At 37.1% G+C, this 19,826-nt stretch overlaps 1 protein-coding gene across 2 annotated transcripts in view; it reads left to right on the top strand.

Moving 5' to 3' along the window:
* The first annotated feature begins 11,195 nt into the window (after positions 1–11,195).
* The window catches only part of LOC127620875 (semaphorin-3F-like), a 62,834-nt gene continuing 54,203 nt past the window's right edge, over positions 11,196–19,826 (top strand). For both annotated transcript variants that reach the window (XM_052094209.1, XM_052094208.1), the window contains exon 1: positions 11,196–11,651. The gene's annotated coding sequence lies outside the window, so the exon portion shown is untranslated. The remainder of the gene's footprint in view (positions 11,652–19,826) is intronic.

Here is a 19,826-nt window from a genome sequence, read left to right as displayed (position 1 = left end):
TATTTTTCTAAACATCTTTGTTTGTGTTCAGTAGAAGAAAGTCATACATATCTGGGATGGCATGAGGGTGAGTAAATGAGAGAACTGTAATTTTTGGGAGAACTATCCCTTTAACTATCCATTCATCTCTATAAAAATGTGGGCATACTAATGATGGACCCACACCTACACACAAACACAAGACAAAGCATTAAAACAGTGGTTCTCAATTGATTTTGGTTTAGGACCCAGATTTTACTCTTCATACCAAGTGGTGAATCAACACAGTCCTTTTATTGTTCAAAAGTGCAACATATGCAAACTTATTAACATTAAAAAGGCTAAATAGAAAGATTAATAATTAGGTACATATGTAAACAACAGCAAAAGTGTGATTTACCAGCCTAACACATGGAACACACACTGTGCCAAATATTGTATTAGTATTATTAGTCTTATTACCAAGGTGACTTGGTAATATGAATTTGCAGTAAAGTGCTTTTATTGGACACACAGCATTTGATGTCAACAACTAAAGATATGGGAAGCTTTTCTCCTCCCTTATAATTGAGAAGGCAATTTATTATTTTATCCAAACTTCGCACAATTACATGGATTTTTTTATTTGCATTTAGCATTGTTTTATTTCTTGTTGTCCTTGACGATCTATCAGAACAGACCTATGACCCTCTGCCTCTTTGACAAAGAGTAGCCTACTGTTTCAGTAAGAGATGTCAACAATAGATATCAATGTTCTTTGTTATGTGACTAATCTCAGTTTATTAAGAGGTATTTAATGCCTCTAAACAAAGTCCTTCACAAAAATTCAAAAGGCAAGAAAAAAGGGACTTTACAAGATACCTCTTCATCTGACAAATGGACAAAGTGAGATTTTGTTTTCCATATGTGGGCAACTCAATGTTCAAATCAAATCAATTTATTGAAAATCAAATCCCTAATCTCTTCAATATGTTGAAAGCAGTGCGTTTAATACAGTAAAGCTAATTTGTTCTTGTGGAGTCTCTGATTTGCTGTGGGGTTGGGCTTCTGTCTACACAGTAAGAAGCTTAATTACATGAGCACACAGTTATTTAAATTGCTGCTACTTTTTTTTTTTTACCTTGAATTGGGAAAAATGTTTTTAGCAGAGGGACAGATTTTAATGGGCTCTGCTAGTCTTTATTAAATTCTCATCAGGAAAGACCCTGGTCATCCATTCAGGTTTGTGAATTTTCAAACTGAGCTATTCTCCCCAAACACAGACATCAGTTTCTAAATAGAATATCTAAATTAATTACAACAAACCCCTTAATGCATTTCATATTTCATCAACTAACTCTTATTTCCATGAAGCATCCCTGTTGCAAAGAAGAAATATCTCACCTTGATGTTGCTAGACACCTTTGAGAGAATGAAAACACGTCTTTCTACAGAAGAGGATGAAAGGCCGCTGGCCTCCATCTTACCGATCTCACCGCAGGGCACCACAGCTCTCTGATGACTCCTGACAGCTCAGGACTTTCCATAACTTTCAAGTCATGATACAGTAGTCAAATAGCTCTGGGGGAGATAGAAACCATAATGGAAGAGAGAAAAATCTGAAGGGGGAGAAAAAGAGAAAGAATCCTATCTTAAATTTTCTTTTTAGTTTAATAAGTGCTTGGATCATATTACTTATTACTAGGAACTTGAGGAGAAACATTCAGAGCAACAAAATAACATGACAAATATGCACTTGGAAATCGGTATGGAATGATCTCATCTGTTTGTTTTTACTTTGTACGAGAGGAGTGTAAATGTGCTGATGGAAAAACTCACAAGAAAGAAAAAAGGCAATGTGAGATGAAAAGATAACAAAGAGACAGACATTAAATGAGTATGTCACCATGTTTAGCTGAATAAATAAACGATCATTAATTTGTTCATCTAATAATTAGTGTAATTAAGCAAAACACAGCCTTTCAGAATAAGGAGAAATGGGGCCTTTGAGAAAATTGTCTTTAAAGGAATATTCTGGGTTCAGTACAAGTTAAGCTCGATTGACAGCATTTGTGGCATATTGTTGATTACCCCCAAAAATATTTTTTACATGACCTTCTTTTTTGGTGCCCTTGTTCTGTAAACATTAAAATACTCACTGTTTCAAAAGTATAGCCACAAAATGTAAACAATATGTGTGTTTACATGATTTACGTCACTTGCTAAACTTTTCTGTGTAAATTTATAGACAATTTTGCAACTTGGTTGCCATGACAATGTGATGTCAACTAACCCTGAACTGACATCTATAAAAACGATGATTTAAACAACTTAGCTCAAATAATACACAAGTTTTAACAAAAGAATTATTGCAATAGCTTTTATAAAATTATAAGCTTGAAATGTCTGCCTTTAAACCCTCCAGTAATTGGCGCCATTCACTTCCATTGTTAAGTGCCTCACTGAGCACCATTACATGCACACCAATATGCTGATTACTCCCAAAAATCAGCTTATTTAAAAAATCTGACAAAGCAAGAAAACCATGCTTACAAGTAATTTGAAATAATCGCGTTATTCTCTACTTTTGACGTCAAATCGTGAAGAGACATGTGCTCAACATATGGAGTTAATTAACAGAGGTTTGGGAGGAGCATGTTCATTTTAATCTGTTAAAAGTCACAGCCAACGAGTAGGAGTTTATAAGCCGCTGCTTACCTGCTTGCTGGGCTTACCCGTTCGAATGCCGTGAGCACTCTCTCTCCATAGAACAGTCTCCCTTTGAAATGCAGTGTGAGCCCTCCCTTTCGAACATAGTGCGAGCCAACTTTCACTCTTATTTTCCCCGTTCCACTACTTCCTGGGCTCACCCGTTTGAATGCTGTGAGCTCACTCTTTCAATAGAGCAGTCTCCCAGTTCGAATTGCAGTGTGAGCTCTCCCTTTCGAACGCAGCGCAAACCCAACTCTCGTTCTCACCTTCCCCATTCGAACGCAGCACAAGCAAACTCTCATTTTCCCCTTCCCTGTTCACATAGCGTGAGCCCATTCACTTCTACGACAAGTTGTGATCTTTTGTTCTAATCGCATCGTAGCCCTCTAGACAAGCCATCGTACAACAACACCTTCAAACAAATGTGTAAAGCACTCCCGCTATACAGATTTTGTAAGACTGAAATGCACACATTGGATAACACTGTGAGAACTCTGGTAAAGGTGTTAACATGCCACATGAAATCGGCATAATGGGCAAAACTCTACCTGTCTCGACCGGTTTATTCTTATGCTGTTTATGACCTTACACTGATAAAGGAATGCTGTTCATTGCATTTACATGCTTACATCCTCATTGCTTATTTAGCATAATTGGTGTAAGAACATGCATGTAAATTTGCTCAATATAACCTCTATTACATGGACTTAAATAAACAGTTTTTTCAAGGGTTTTTGCAGTAAACAGCTTTCTGAAACATCATGTAAACAAGAACGGCGATATCCTTACGCTGTTTAAGGGATTAAAAGTAAGCAGTTTAACTCATCCAGGTTTCTCCCAGAAAACGTGGCTTAATGTGGCCACATAAACAAATAAGCAGCATTCGAACAGGTTTTTGAGGAGTGCGCGTGTGCGTGAACAGACCTGATATGAAACACAATAGGATGGAGCCCAACAATAATTCAACAAAGAGGACGTTGCTTGCAATATGCCACTTTCTCTAAAGAAACTGCCTTCTTGCAAGAAGCTGTTTTCTCGCAAGAAGACGCTTTCTGGTGTCCATGTAAATGTAGTCACTGTAACTTTGATTTTTGAATTTTTTTAAGAAAAGAGGGACAAGTCAAAAATATATTGTTTGGTTGTAATCAACATTATGCCACAAATGATCTCTATGTTTTTTGTGAAATAATAATAATAAAAAAATACTACCTGGATCATACAGATAAAAAATCCACAGCTTTTAAATGAATATGTACACACGCACAAACACAAAAAAAGCAGAATGAAGGGAAGATTTAAAACACGTTGAATTGATGATGTGAGCACAGGCACAGACATGTCATGTTTAATTCTGGTCCAGGGATTTCCAATGGATTTGACTCACAGACTGGTGTTTCTCTTGATGGGACTTTAAATGAGACAGTCTAGTAAAGCAGAAATCATGATACTACCAGCCTTTCTACAAACAATCTTACATGCATGACCGCGAAATCTGGAAACACACACAACATGCATGCACGTATAGCAATGTGGAAGGAGAGGGAGGGATGGACAGATTAGGATGAGGAGAGAGAAGATGAATAGCTGGATAATAAGCCTCATCTCCCAGGACTTGACAGAAATATGCGGTTGAGATGGATGGAGCCCATGGAAAAATAGAGCCTAGTCCACTCCCTGCCCCCAATTCATCCATCCCCCAAGCTTCTCTTCCCATCCCACCATTCAAACGGGATGAGGGCGAGTTAAGCAGAGCGAGAGAGAAAGAGTTAGAGTATCCCTATTGGGTTGGTGATCAAAAGCCACTCATTCCCTAAAATTCGCTCAGAGAAGTCAGCGAAGAGTGTCTAAAAGAGAGAGACTGTCTAAAAGATGACAAAAAAGCAACAAAAACTCATCATGGGAAAATCACAGTGAAAATCATGAAGTCCCAAAGGAGCATTCTATACTCAATACTCACTGTCAATCTTTGTTTTATTCATTTAATTTTTACGAATTAAGATAATACAAATTGGGAAAATAAACTGAGGTCTTGTTCGAGATTTGTTGAGACAGAAAGTTCTCCTCCCTTTAAACTTAAAATTTGAGTCTGTTGATTCTGTTGCTTTAAATCTCCAGCTTTTCATGTCTGCATGCTTTCCTAAAGAGGAGATAAACATGATGGAAAGATAATATTGTGAGGCAGAGAAAATCCTTTTAGATGTATTTCTAAAACAAAACAGAATCCCTATCTTTCCCAGACAGCAAAACCTTTGTTGTTGTGGGTACCTTTTAGTATTTGTCTGGTTTGTCACCAGTGTGGCTTTCTGAGCAGGAGGATGAAAACAGAGGTACATTTTTCAAGATGTTACTGGGGAGCTCAAAATCTCCATCTGTGCTAATAACAGGTGGAAAAAACGTTCATACTGACTGAGAGAATCATCATAATTTTTGTAAGTTTTCCACACTCAGGCAAACTTTCATGCAGGAAACTTGCAACGTGCGCTGCCAAGATACTGTATTTCTCTATCCTTCATTCAAATGCTAAAAATGCTAAAATGCTAGTACTTACTTTCTCTTTCTTTCTTTCTTTCCATCTTTTCCTTATTGAAGTAAATGGTCTGACTTAAGTCTTGTGATGCTTGCTATGTCTTTACAGAGAGCTCTGGTGGAAATCAGTATCATGATGCAATGCTAAAACTTTCCCTGCTCAACAGTGTACTGAATGTCTGGCACAACACTTCTCCAAAACAAAGTTAGATTAGATATGAGGTAATAGTGATTTATTTGGACTGCAGCCTCTGTTATGGATTATAACAGGTTGAGGTCTACATTAGAAACAGATACTCATATCTTTGAGACCTTATGTCAAATCCTTTTGCTGGATTTTTTTTTTTTTTTTAGCATTTGTTTTTATTTGAATTCTAGAATACTGGAAAGTGTTTTTTTTTTCCCCAAGGACACAACCTAACTACTTGTACTTTTTATATTAAATAGTTGATTCTGTAGGCTACAGTCAGAATCTAGAAGTTTATCATTGGATTCCATGTGTTATTCTCTCTCAGGGGGTGAGATATGCTTTGAAACTTGGTAATCTCACCAGAACCAGAATTGCTTGATGTGGTTCTCACTGATAAAATTTGAGGCTCTCATTGGCTAGAGAAAGGAAGAAAAGGCTTCTTCTGGGAAAAGCAGACAGTTACAGGTGGGTCTTGATAACTCTGCAGTAACCTTTTTCCTGTTCTCATTTTCTCTAGTATGGGAAATCGTTCATATCCATCCAAAAATAATGACCCTCACAAAACTCTAACTGTGAGTCACATAACAGTCCAAAGATTAGAAACAGAATCTGTTATTTTCGTTTATTTCATAATAATTTTCGCTAATAATCCAAAGGATTGTCATTATTCAGTTTTAGAGAAAATCTGCAAAACAAAATGACAGAGAGTGTGAGAGGAATATAAAATGAATTACACATATTCTCAGTGGGAACTTATATGTGATTATGCTTTGTGTACTGCCCAGAAATCTTTTGCAAAATAGAGCAAAGCAAAGCCAAGAGTAGTTTCAAAATAAGAGATTCTGACTATAAAATTTTTGCAAGTGTCAGTATGCATCTGTTACTGTATTTAAGAATAGGGATGACAGGAGAAACTACTCTTGTAAACATTGGATCTCTCACTATCCTCTTCCTGCAGGTTCTGATAGAGATATATTTCCATGGTACAGCTGCCAAAGAAAAGCAATGATGTTGGGAAAACCATTGGAAAAGATCCCAGGACTACAGTTCAGAATAGGCAAGTCTTATGAGCAAACTGGGAAACAACGTAATCATGAAATCACAGCTTTCTCTGGAGCAGATAGGAGAGCAAAAGATGAAGATCATGTGTGTAAAACCAATCCTTTATATTTGACAGGTCTTTTTAAATGTATTTGTAGGTTTTGGGGCCTTTGAATGTAGCTACTGTAAGAGCAGCCAGTATGCAAAGACTAAATGAAGTTCCAAATGTAAGTTCAGGTGGAGCTTTTATCTCTGCCTGCCAGTCATATCCCATGGATATAAGCAGCTGCTTAGATCCCTCACAAAAGTGAAAATTCTTCTGGCATCCCTCCACCTTCCTATGTCCACCTTAATATTTTACATAGCCTATACCAATTATGATTCAGAATTGTCTTTCAATTTCTTGCTTTAATCAGTCCAGATGGAGGGGGATCTCAGACCTCAATGCAAGTCCTGTGTTTGAGCCCCTCCGTTATGGACAGTATGCCAAATATGTTTATCTAACTGCACTCCTGGACTATATAAACCAGTAAACTTGTGAAATGCATTTTATTCCAGATTGAGGGGGGTCTGTGGAATTGTGAGGAAGCGATTTAAATATGTCAAATGTGTTCAAATGAGCCAAGAGCACTACACTATCAGTATTTAACCACAATATTCATTTGAAAAGCCTTTAAGGAGCAGGTAATGTTTAAAACATTGTGAATGAAGAGTGTTCAAATTCTGCAGAATTCTGCTGAGCTTTCTGTGGAGTTCCATGGACACAGATTCCATGTGGACTCATGATGTCGTAACTTCCCCCTAGAAGAAGCATGTAAGTGCTCCATCTTTTGCATTTTACTGTGAGTTATATCGGATTGGGTGGTCAGAGGATATCTTAGTGACAGTGCCTTGTTTTGGTAAAGTACACTACACCCTGTCCTGATATCTTTTCCTGCTCTTTTACACTAAAGCAAACAGAAGCACAAGCTACAAGAGTGGAGTCCCATCTGTTCTTCCATTGAGACCTAAGTGATGACTCAAACAATGATTTTTCATTTGTTAATCTGAGCTTGTAATTCCAATCAAATGGACTTCAATGTCCAGTCTGTTAAAAATAACAGATGTGATTTGTGTACCTTATGGCACAAAAGTCCACCTTATGGTGTGTGGTGATGTCAAACCATGGCAAAGGCTACGCACCTTATTCTCTGAGGCAAGAACTGAATCTAACACTGGGCTGAGAATTTCCCCATTTGATTACAAATTAGATGTGTCAGATGTCGAAGTACGAATCCTAAGGAATTCCTTTGACTGTGCAATAAATGTGTTAAAGTAATATGGTCTGAAGACTTTAAACCAACTGTTTTTGCTTCAGAATCTAGATTTTACTTTAGACATAAAACAACACAGCGCAAACATTGTTAACATTGAAATGTATTGAAGTGATGGTTCACCCAAAAATGAAAATTCTCTAATTTACTCACCCTAATGCCATCCCAGGTTATTACATCTTTCCTCTGCTGAACACAAACAAAGCTCTGTTGGTCCTCACAATGCAAGTGAATGGGTACCAAAATTGTGAAGCTCCAAAAGGACATAAAGGCAGCATAAATGAAATCCATATGACTCCAGTGTTTAAACGGTATCTTCAGAAGTGATATGATAGGTGTGGGTGAGAAACTATAAATTCTACTCTCTGCCCAGTAGGTGTTGATTTGCATGAAGAACGAAAATGATCAAAAACTAAAGAAGAATGTGAAAGTGAAAATTAAAATGGAGATTTATTGAAGAAAATGACTGAAATATTGATCGGTTTCTGATGGAATAATTGTTATGCTGCCTTTATGTCCTTTTGGATCTTCAAAATTTTGGTCACCATTCACTTGCACTGTACGGACCTACAGATATTAAATATTCTTCTAAAATCTTTGTTTGCTCTGCATGAAAAAAAGAAAGTCGTACATATCTGGGATGGCATGAGGGTGAGTAAATTATTATTTTTGTGTGTGGGGGGCTATCCCTTTAAAATTACCATGAACTGCATGGGCCCAATAATATTAAGTGATAGGTTTGTATTTGTCACTTGAATTTAAATGTTTCATGCGCTTGGCAGCCAACAATTCAATGCACAAAACACATTGTGGTCAGTACAAACCATGTTTATCCTAATAATTAATGAAGTCTGGGTTTTATTTTCTTTTAACTTACATAGTTTTTTTCTTGGTTAGATTCATGGTTTTCAAGGATATCAACACAACCTGTTCATGTTATCATATGCCATATTTGGCCAGCTTCTGCCAAGTGATTTTTTTTGCCCCCATATACAGAGTTTGATTAAATGCACAGCCTTGAATTCAACAAAAAAAGATATGGGAATCATTTCCCCCTGCTGTCTGTGACCATTTTAGATCTAACCAGTGACCCATTTGCAACCCACCAGTTGAGAACTATTGTTTTAAACAAAGCTGACAATGGATCCTTGGATAATTCTTCTCAGACTGTCTCAAATGTTATTCAAAATGACAGTCCCTAGAATGTTTTGGGTGATTAGTGGAACTACAGGTCCCCTCTTCTTTAAGAATTGCTGCACATTTACAATCTTTCCTGTCAAAACAATGCAGAACAGCAAGGGGTTTGTGTCATTGCCGGTATGACCTCTATGTTCATTTCCACAGAGCTGCCTGCTTTCCCTGAACCCCTTCACCCTGATAGCTGCATACCTCGGCCGTCCTAAATAATTTTCTCCTTGTGAAAGCTAACAGGGCCAATCGATTCATCCTCCCAGCAGGTAGACAAGCATAAGAGCAGGCCTGTGGAATCGTGAATGTCTGCAAGAGTGAGAGATTGAATTGGCTCTATGAGACTTGTAGGCTTATTACTGACTCTGGGAGGTGAAGGGTTTTGGGCTCCATTGGAGAACAGGCTGAACTCCACACAAAGGACCAAAAAGAGACATGGGGTTTTGGAAGCATACACACACTCGTACACACATACTCACATGTATACATAACGTACACACACATAGTAGAGGAATCTGAGCTTGCTCTGATGTGAATGCTGTCTTTAATCCTGTTCCTGGTCACCCTGCTCCTTTCGTTGTGGGCCACTGAGACTGGAATCTCAGGAATTTCCAGGCCGCTTTTTACCCAACACCGGGCACAATGACAGCACAGCCCTGTCTGTACAGGGTCAGATCCCCCTCAGTGTCTTTCTCTCTCTCTGCCACCATCTTTCCACTCTCTCTATCACCCCTGACTGTGATGTGACTAACAAAACCTGTTAGTTATTGTGGTTGGTCACTGTGACAATATTCAAAGAATAGCAGAATCACTGATCTAATGGGGTATGCATGCTATGTGCAGTTCAGAGGCGACAGGTTTTGTTTGCTCTTACCACCTCTAAGTGCCCTCTATGTAACATATAGATGCTAGATTGACTACATTTTCTTTCCATTCATAAGATAACTGAGATGTTATTGAGATGTGTGATGAGTAGAGCCGTTAATTGTGATGTGTATGACCTTTTTTCTTCTGCTGAACATAAAAAAACATTTTTAAAGAAATATTCAGCTCTGTAGGTCCATACAATGCAAGTGAATGGTGACCAGAACTTTTAAGCTCCCAAAAGCACATGAAGGCAGATAAAAGTAATCCATTTGACCATCCATATCTTCAGAAGTGATATGATGGGTGTGGGTGAGGAATAGATCAATATTTAAGTCCTTTTTTGACTATAAATCTCCACTTTCTCTGAGGGTTCACATTCTGAATGTGAAAGTGCAGTAAAAAAGAATAGTAAAAATTATAGAAATGTTGATCTGTTTCTCACTCAAATTGAGTGCATCAGAATACATATATTAAACCACTGGAGTTGTATGGATTACTTTTATGCTGCCTTTATGTGCTTTTTGGAGCTTGAAAGGACTGGTGGTCACTATTCACTTTCATTGTATGGACCTACAGAGATGAAATATTCTTCTAAAAATCTTTGTGTTCAGCAGAAGAAAATCATTCACATCTGGGATGGCATGAGAGTGAGTAAATGTTGACAGAATTGTCATTTTTGGGTGAACTATCCCTTTAAGCATTTCACCAGCAACAACAGCTGATTGTCTCACAACTAAGAAAATTACACTAAAAACAACATAGCTACACTGTGAGATGCACATCTGCTGTTTATGATGCTTTAGGTTTCCAGAACATTCTCTGTTCACCCCATAAGGCAAATGTAAAGCTACATTAAACACAGACATATTAAGATCTGCACACTGAGAGCTGGAGCATATTCATATTCAAAACATGTAGAAACACAAACCCTTGTTCCGTTCGGTCCTGTTTTTAAAATTTAATCTCCAAAAAAGTACAGACAAAATAGGATTAATCTTGACACAATTTTAGACCCAAGTGACTGTCCTCTGTGTTCAAATATGTATCTTTTCAGAGTTCTATTAATTTAAACATCTCTGTGGTTTGAAGATATGACTATTATCACCAGAATGTCAGAGCTGCTGACAGAGCCCCTCATCTGAGGCTCTGTTTCACATCAGAGAGAATTAAATATGAGGCCTCACCCCTACTAGGAGGTTTATAATAAACCATTCAACCTGACAACAATGGTAAGAACTCTAAGTTAATAGGACTCAGTATTGGGAACTTCATGCTCTAGCTTATAAATTAACGATTCCCTCTTTGTAAGATTAACTAAGAGTTCTGGTTTATTAGCTGGATAACAATCCCTTATTCAGTGCCTCAGCCAGGCAGCGGGGGCTCCGTGTAGTTATTTTGCCTGGTAGGGAGCTGGTTAACACTGACACGGCTGGCTGGTTTTAATAGGGAGGTAGTGAGAGAGGGCGAGGTACAGCACGCAGCACAGCCGACACCTGCGAGCACTTGGCTGGACGCGTACAGGGGGTGCGCGACTGACTCTGGAGGACCAACGGATTTATTCCTCGTAATATCCTGAAACGATGACAATGCGAATGTAGATGTGAAAGGTGTTTTTTTTTTTTTTAGCTTCACGTATTTCTCTAAGGGTAGCCGGTTAATGTACTTTAGTAGATGCGACTGTTGGAAACTTAGGTAACTCACAGACAAACTAAGCGAAAACCGAAAAGCTTACAAACAAATGGACATTGACGCGTTTTTGTGAGTTTTTAAGTTTGTGACTGGTTTCTTCGCGTCGGACAGCTGTGTGCCACGGAATGTAACATCTTCCCATCTTAAGTTACCTGGACTGACTAGAAGTAAGTAGCTACCTCGTTCAAAAACGAAGATGTTGAAAATGACGATTATAAAGCAACGATATATGTTTCTAGTTTGAAACATTATAAAGCATTAGCATTTGGTGTGTTTTGCTGCTTGGTTGATGTGGTTTGTTATTTTACTGATAGTTTGAGTTCTTTATATCTGTTATAATGTCAACTACATGCTGTGTCTCACTCTCGCAGCCTATTGAGTTGCCTACCTAGACTATAGCATTGCGGGCGAGTGCAGCGTTTGTGGGCATCCTCGCGCTCCCAGAAATGCAGCTGGCTTATAACGCGAGAACACTGGAAAAAGTGAAAATGTGCAGTTGTTGTCTATTTCTACCTAATCTGACCCTTAAAGTAACAATTAGAAAATGCATTACTGTAGTTTCGACGAATCAGTTATAAATGATAGTTTTGATTCGAACAAACCCATTTAATATATAGGGTAATTTTCGGTTAACTGACAAAAACATTTGTGTATGATTGTTACAAATGTATGATGTCCCAAAATACTATACTCTAGGTAGTCAGCTCACTACACTAGGTTTTAAGCCATACAGTGTCCTGCGTCTGAAGAGATGCCACGAGGTTCCCACATCAGCTTTTATCGTCCACTTAGCACGCACACGCAACATTCACAAAGGAATTGTCAGTTTTCCGTTTAAACAAGCTCAGCCGGTAACTTTCGAGGAGCATATGGGCACACTATAGCCACCAATATTTTATTCATTCACAGCTCTGGCTTAAATGGTTATTCATTATGGATCTGAAGTTAAAAGCAAAACACATTTTCTAATCTGCTTATGTTGAAATGATGTCAGTTATTACCATCCCTATAATCAGGGCAATAGTTAATAAAGTTTCTGATCCTAAAGGATGCATTGAGTAGGAGCAGACATTAATTATTCACTTTTTCCATTAATAGCAGAATTAACCAAACAGTACACAGAGGGCAGTTTTCTTGCAGTTGGCACAGCATTCCTGAAAGGTCATACATTATAGGAGTGGCTAAAACTTTGGAATGTATGGTAAAAATGATAAGAATTATATGTATATATATATATATATATATATATATATATATATATATATATATATATATATATATATATATACGTTCCTTTAAGCAGTTTAATGTTTTTGCAAGTGTGTCCATACATCATTCAGTGATTTCTGGCAGGGGCGTAAGAACCATCTGAAAACTAGAATTTATAATTTTTTAGAATGTTTTATGTGATATAATTTAAAAGAAAGCATATCAACTGAACTTTAAAGAAACATTAGCATTTTTTATGATTGAACTTTAGTTAGAACTTAAATGTAGAAGCCACATATGAATGAAAATGTTCATATTCTCCTGGTCTTTTTTAGGCAAACAGGTAACCCTGGTTTCTGGTATCAGACCTTCTATAGGCGTAATGTGTGGCATGCCACTTTGTAAAGATAGAAAAGATACTGAAAGATTCCTCCACAAAACATGAAAAAGCTATTAGTGGTTATGAGTTTACAGCTGTTTTTAAATGCATGTCCTTAGCAGCAGGTTAAACATAAAAACATTTATTTCAAGTTACTTTTCTCACTTTGGAGAATAATTTTTGATGCCAGAACAGAGATGATGAAATAGGAAATTATCCATAAATCAATTTATGTTCTCGTGTGTCAATTCCTTAATTCATGTATGAAGGTATTTATGAATTCTTGCTTAATTCTCCTTTGGTCCTCACACTATATACCTCTTATGTTAATAGTCTGGTAACTTTGTGTGCTAATGCACATTTTTTAATTGCGTGCTTTATGAAGTGAATGACCCTGAAGTAAAGGTGGTTTATGCTGTTTAAGTGGTGTGGAATTTTCACCAGTCTATTAAAGTTATTCACAAAACCAACATGCTGCTTGAAAGTCATGAAAGTGGAATTCTGGGATCCATGTGGATTGTTCCTCATCAATTATTGAACAGTTATTGAGGCAGAAGTGGAAAGAAGGTCTGAAATCGATTGAGAAGCTGCCCTCAAGGCTTCATTGTATCTGCCGTTATTTTGGTATTGTTGACAGGACTTAGTGAAATATTAATTTTGTCAATCATAGTTTGCACTGACTTACTTAGAAGCTGTGCAGTACATACTAATATCTCCTTGCACTATCTTTATTTTTATACAAGGCTTTTTTATTCCATTGGAAATTAGACTGTGTGTTATACTGATTAAAGACATTTGCAACAGAGAGAAACTATTTGGTCCACACTTAAACAACTAAGCATTAATTACAACATGTCAAACCAAAGGGCATCTGCAACAAATGTTTTAACCAACTAGTTTTAATGTAATTGTAATGGATATAAGAAGTCAGTTCACAAGTGAGTATCCACATGTGTAGTTTATAACGTGAACTATGGACATGTTCCTCTAAGTTGACATCTTCTATTTTGAGCAGTATATCTATTGTTTGATACAACCTAACAATCTAATGTTGATGTTTTTTAAGTTTTGTTTAAAAAGTGTGCAAATATATTTATATATACACACACATTGCCTCTGTAGGATTGATATTTTGTTATCTAATGCAATGCCATTTATACATTTATACTTTTTGAGGCCAGTATACACTCACTGAGCACTTTATTAGGTTCCTAATAAAGTGCCCGACATGGTCTTAGGTTTGCTGTTGTAGCCCATCCGCCTCAAGATTCGACGTGCTTTGCATCCTGAGATCCTTTTATGCTCGCTACAATTGTACAGAGTGGTTATCTGAGTTACTGTAGCCTTTCTGTCAGCTCGAAACCAGTCTGCCCATTCTCCGATGCCCTCTCTCATCAACATGACGTTTCTGTCCGCAGAACTACCGCTCACTGGATGTTTTTTTTATTTTTGGCACCATTCTGAATAAACTCGAGAGACTGTTGTGCGTGAAAAAGCAGTAGGGCTGCAACTAACAATTATTTTGATATCGATTAATCTAATGATTCTTAGAACGATTATTCGACTATTTGGTGATTATTGCAATGATTAATCTTTAGCTCTTAACAATTATTCAGCTTGTGGCCCGACTTAAAATGTTGTAATAAACTTGCTTACTAACAACAAAGAGGACAAAATCATCTTTTAAAAATACCTCTAAATGACATTTGCTGAATTAAAGGGAAAAAAATACTTTTTATTAAGTTTAATTCGGTAAAGAAATTCACTGCAAAAAAAACTATCAAGTGTTTTTTTCTTGTTTTCCTTTTTTGTCTAAATATCCTTAAAACCAGATACATTTAATTAAGAAGCAACATATAAGATGTGCTTTAAGAGAATGTATCTTAAATATAAGTGTATTTTGTATATAGGTGTATTTATTTCACTTGGTTATACTTCTGCGAGTGCAGTAAACCCAAAATATACTTCTATTCAATGTCTATTCTCTAAAAGCAAGTGTGAATATGTTATATGCTGCTTCTCAGGTGAATGCATCTTTTTTTTAAGGATTTTTATTTTTAATATTATTTTAAAAATGTTCAGATAATAATTTTTTCTTCTGCAGTATAGTTCCTAAAGTAAATGTACATTGTTTTAAAAGAGTTTTAGATATTTTTATTGGAAAACAAGCCAAAACAAATCAACAATGTATTTTGTTGCAGTGTATAATGGGGCGAAGACTGCCCTCTCTCACCTTTCTGTTCACTTCAATCCATCTTTAACTCACACAAAAAAAGAAAAACTCTCTTATTAATAAAGCTGCTTATTATGATTCAATAAGTCATGAGACATTGCGTTATAATCTAGCTGCATCAAGCATGCATGCTCGAGAGATGAGCGTCACCGTGCCAGAGTGAGCCTCAGCCGGGTGCAGTTTCAATCTCTCCCCCGTTGATCGGGACATTTGCGCAACTCATAGGAGAGGCACTGACCGCACAGAGAAATGCTAGTTTTGGAGTTCGGTTACTACTCCGAAACTGGCAAGTTAGGAACTATACTGCAGAAGAAAAAACAATGTACATTTACTGTGCGAACTGCAGTGCTGCTCTCCCGCATCATTGTTAGAGTTTAAAGTTATCTCATGTTACGTTAAATTAGATCAAACGACTATTCGACCATGAAAATTTTTGTCTACAATTTTTTTATTGTTGTCGATAACGTCGACTAATCGTTTCAGCCCTAATCAGCAGTTACAGAAATACTCAAACCAGTCCGTTTTTCCCCATTCTGCTGGTTGATGTGAATATTAACTCAAGCTGCTGACCTGTATTTGCAAGATTTGATGCACTGCTGCCACATGATTGGCTGATTAGATAATTGCACGAATATGTAGGTGTACAGTTGTTCCTAATAAAGTGCTCAGTGAGTGTATATAAATTACTGACATGACCAGTGGATGCTTTGCATCCATTTTTATTCACATTTTCTTTTTATTCGTGTTTTTTTTTTTTCACTTGTTATAAGAATGGAGAAGATAAGGTCAAAAGACTAAAATAAGAATTTGGACTTGGTCACTTGGTTCTGTTTTAAGCATTGCTATCAGACATTATGAGGTCATGTTTGGGAAGAGCTTTTTGGGATGAGAGTATGAGAGAACTGTGAGCTGATGTCATTGTGATTTAACACATTTTGAAAGTTAAGAAGGGGAATTGTTTTTCATGAACAGCCCCCAAAAGGCACATAAATATTCGCCAGGACACTTTTGCCAAACATATTTCAAAGAGCCCAGATAAGGATCGTTAATACCTGTAGAAACATGTTGACATAATGTTCTGGGTGTAATGGGGAACATATATCATGAGAAAAGAAATGGTTCTATATTCTTTCATCAGCTATAATTTGCAAACAGGTTTTTAGACATCAGTGCTTGTCAATGTTTTGACACCTGCCTTTCGTTGACTTCAAATACCTTTCCTCTTTCATTTCTTTGTCGTTTTAAACTTTTTTCACCTTTTGGTCAACAATTATTCAAGTCCAGAGAATCTGGTTCTTTAAGCTCCCTGTCTTGGATATTTTAATCCTTTTTTTTTTCTTCTCTTGAATCAAATTTTTGTCTAATTCATAAAAATGATTCTAAGCTTAAGTATTTTTTTCCTTTTATTTACTCAATTACTTTTTTAACTGATTTTATTTTGTTCACTACATAAATTACACTTAAATTTCCATTACAAGTGCCTCTCTCTTTCTGTCTCTCTCTCTCTCTCTCTCTCTCTCTCTCTCTCACACACACACACACACAAGGAGAGACTTGCACTCATGTATACACTTTTTAACTCTCCACACATACAACAAGCCTCTTGAGACTGCTGTCATGACAGCATCAGTGGAGCTGGTGGGTCACATTGGGGTCAGACTGGACTCCAGGGGTTGTTAGAACAGGGAAGCTGGGGTACAAGTGATAATTTAGTGATGCCATGGTGCATATGGGAGTCTTCCATCCTACAAACCAGTGCATTCTCAATGCAGATCGTATATTATTGCCTTGAGAGAATTGTTCAGTCAAGCATGATTTTCACACCTAGAATCTTATCTGATTTGTCTGCAATCAGGTGTATGTACTTCAGATGCAGATGCAATTTTTTATTTATATTTACCTGTAGGAATGTTCTGTAGTTTTTGTTTTTATGCATATTTAATTCAATATTAGCTTTGAAGACTTTTGGATTACCAGTGTAGTCCAAAATAGAGATGAAATGCTCTCTCTTTCTGTTTGTTGGCACTGGGTGCAATTAACCATACATTTCAGCTAGAAACAATGGCAGATAATACTGTGGTAAATTACATTCTATCATTAGTTTATAAATTTGATTATTATATATCCTTACTGTATGTTAACACATTACGTTCAGGCTTCAAAACCAAAAATGACTTCAGAATCAGAATGCTCCCATCCCAGTCCTGGTGCCACATTTACGGAGAAAAGCTCAATACAGGGGCGTCAATAACGGTGAGTAAGAGAGCCTAATCCCTGCAGCTGTCAGCCCTGTGACTATTAAGCCTCCATTCTGTAGATTCTTGGGTCTTTGCCAATCAAAGACCAACAGTGTTGTGAGGGTCCACTGTTGACCAAACGGTGTATTCTCTTCCTAGAGATAGCAGAGAACAAGTTTTCACACCACAAAGGCACTAAAAGGCTAGTAAAAAAAAAAAAACAAGAGTTTCAGAGATTTGTCTGAGCCAATGATGCTACTTTTTGGTTGTCTGTCTGATTGAATATTTGGAAAATGTCACAGTATATTAATTAATATAAATAAATAAATGTGAATGACTTAAGTGTTGAGGAAGTGAAAACAAGAATCCCAGACAATGGGAACATGTTTGCCTAGAACTTTTGTTTTGTTTATGTTGTGCTAAGGGTTAGGAAACGAGAACTAGTTATTATTCAGAAATGGTTCCATAAAAAAAAAAAAAATGTATGTTCCGTTAACTGCTCTTGAACGTGCATTCCTCCGCCAATGTGGAGCCAACACCGTGTTAAAATACGGCACTGCAACACCACAGCACGACCAATGCAGCCTGATTCTCACACAAATGACTTAGAAGCTGTTTTTGTTTTTTTATCTACAGCCCAAAATAGATAGGATGCAGGGCATAGCCCGATTCCCAAATGAATGATTCTTAAGCCTGGTTATACTTTGGAAGAAGCCAAAAAATTTTCTCCTGGACAAACTAAAGCACCCTTGGCGAACAAAGCTACTGTTTATACTACACGTGGTATCGTTTTAAATTTAGTTAGTTTAGGGTGATGGGTAATGTACTGTTCCAGCCACAAGTAAAGCCAATAATGCAGGTTTTTCCATGGACTGACACTTTTAGCACTGTGCCACTTCTTTGCTTTATTAAACTTGTCACGGCCCCTTTCACTTTTAAAAACTCATCTCTCTCTCCACTCATTTGTTGTGGCATGCTGTCTTTGTAGAGTTTGTCACACAAATCAAGTAAAAAGTATACTTTCACACAATCTCTGAGAGACGGGCTTCAAAGTTTTCCATTTTAACAACAGTAACCTAGGTAATAACTCCTCAGCTGGCACGCACAATTGTAAAAACAAAAAGCGTCACATCCAAATTAAACCTACGGATAGTTTTAACCAATCATTAATGACCTTCGACCAGCTGAGTTCTTTTGTGTTGAGAATTTCAGAGATTTGCGCAAACAGGAGAAATCTCACCAAACTAACACCTTGGCAGAACAAAAGCATCACTGCATTTTGTCACAATTTGTAGCCGACGTAAGCGAAGCCTGTTTGCCCAGTAAGTATAAATTAGCCCTTATGAGTACACCACAAAACATACAGCGCTTTATCTCCAGAACGAAGATGGTTATTTTTAGTGAAAGGCATTCATTTCATCATGTCCGACTTGAAAAGAGCCATTACTGTATATGTATTTTTTGGCTCCGTTCCCAATGCCAACAGCTTTGTCACTTGGTGTTGCTTGACTCTGTAACCTGCGTGGCTAGTGGGCATTCCTGGTGGTGCTGCCGCACTAGCTTTATTGGTGGACTACACAATTGGCCATAGTAATTTTCGAAATGCTGCTTACAGATGATATTACCGATAAAACTAAGATATCATTCTAAATTCACAAGGAATCAGTTCTCTTGCCTCTAAAAATGAGCATTCTCCAGGAGAGAGCGTTATATATATATATAATTTGCTGCAGTGCTTAATGTATCATATTATTAAAAAGATGAATGTCATATATGAATCAAACACACTCAGAACGCGGTTTTCCACGCATCATTTTATCAGCCTATATCCATGTATGTGGTTTCAGACAAATTAAATAGAACAGTGAAATCACTCACAGAAACTTCTGTTCCATCTTGCTTGCATTTGTCTCCTGTGTATCGTCATTCACTGCAGACGGGTGGCGTGAGCTCCATGCTCTTCCCTCTCATTGGTAGTTGCTCTCGAATGTCGTTTGATATTTGCAAAAAGTTGAAATTTTCTTAACTTGTCTTGTCGCTCTCCATGACAACCTCTGTTGCCATGGCCATGGCAGCTTGTGTCACTGGAAGTCGCCATGCTCTCATTGAAAATTAATGGGACTTGCACATTATGAGTGTTGTTTATAAAAATGAAATAATTAATTAAATTATATGAAAATTAAATAGGAAATGGTTTTATCCTTTGGTAATGGGCTACTTATTTATTTCCAAATATTTCTTCCTAAAAGTACTAAAAGAAAAGTTAATTGAACCATTAAGGAAC

The sequence above is a fragment of the Xyrauchen texanus genome, chromosome 27 (genome assembly GCF_025860055.1).
Source record: "Xyrauchen texanus isolate HMW12.3.18 chromosome 27, RBS_HiC_50CHRs, whole genome shotgun sequence".
Lineage (NCBI taxonomy): Eukaryota > Metazoa > Chordata > Actinopteri > Cypriniformes > Catostomidae > Xyrauchen > Xyrauchen texanus.
This window is presented reverse-complemented; position numbering and strand designations above follow the sequence as displayed.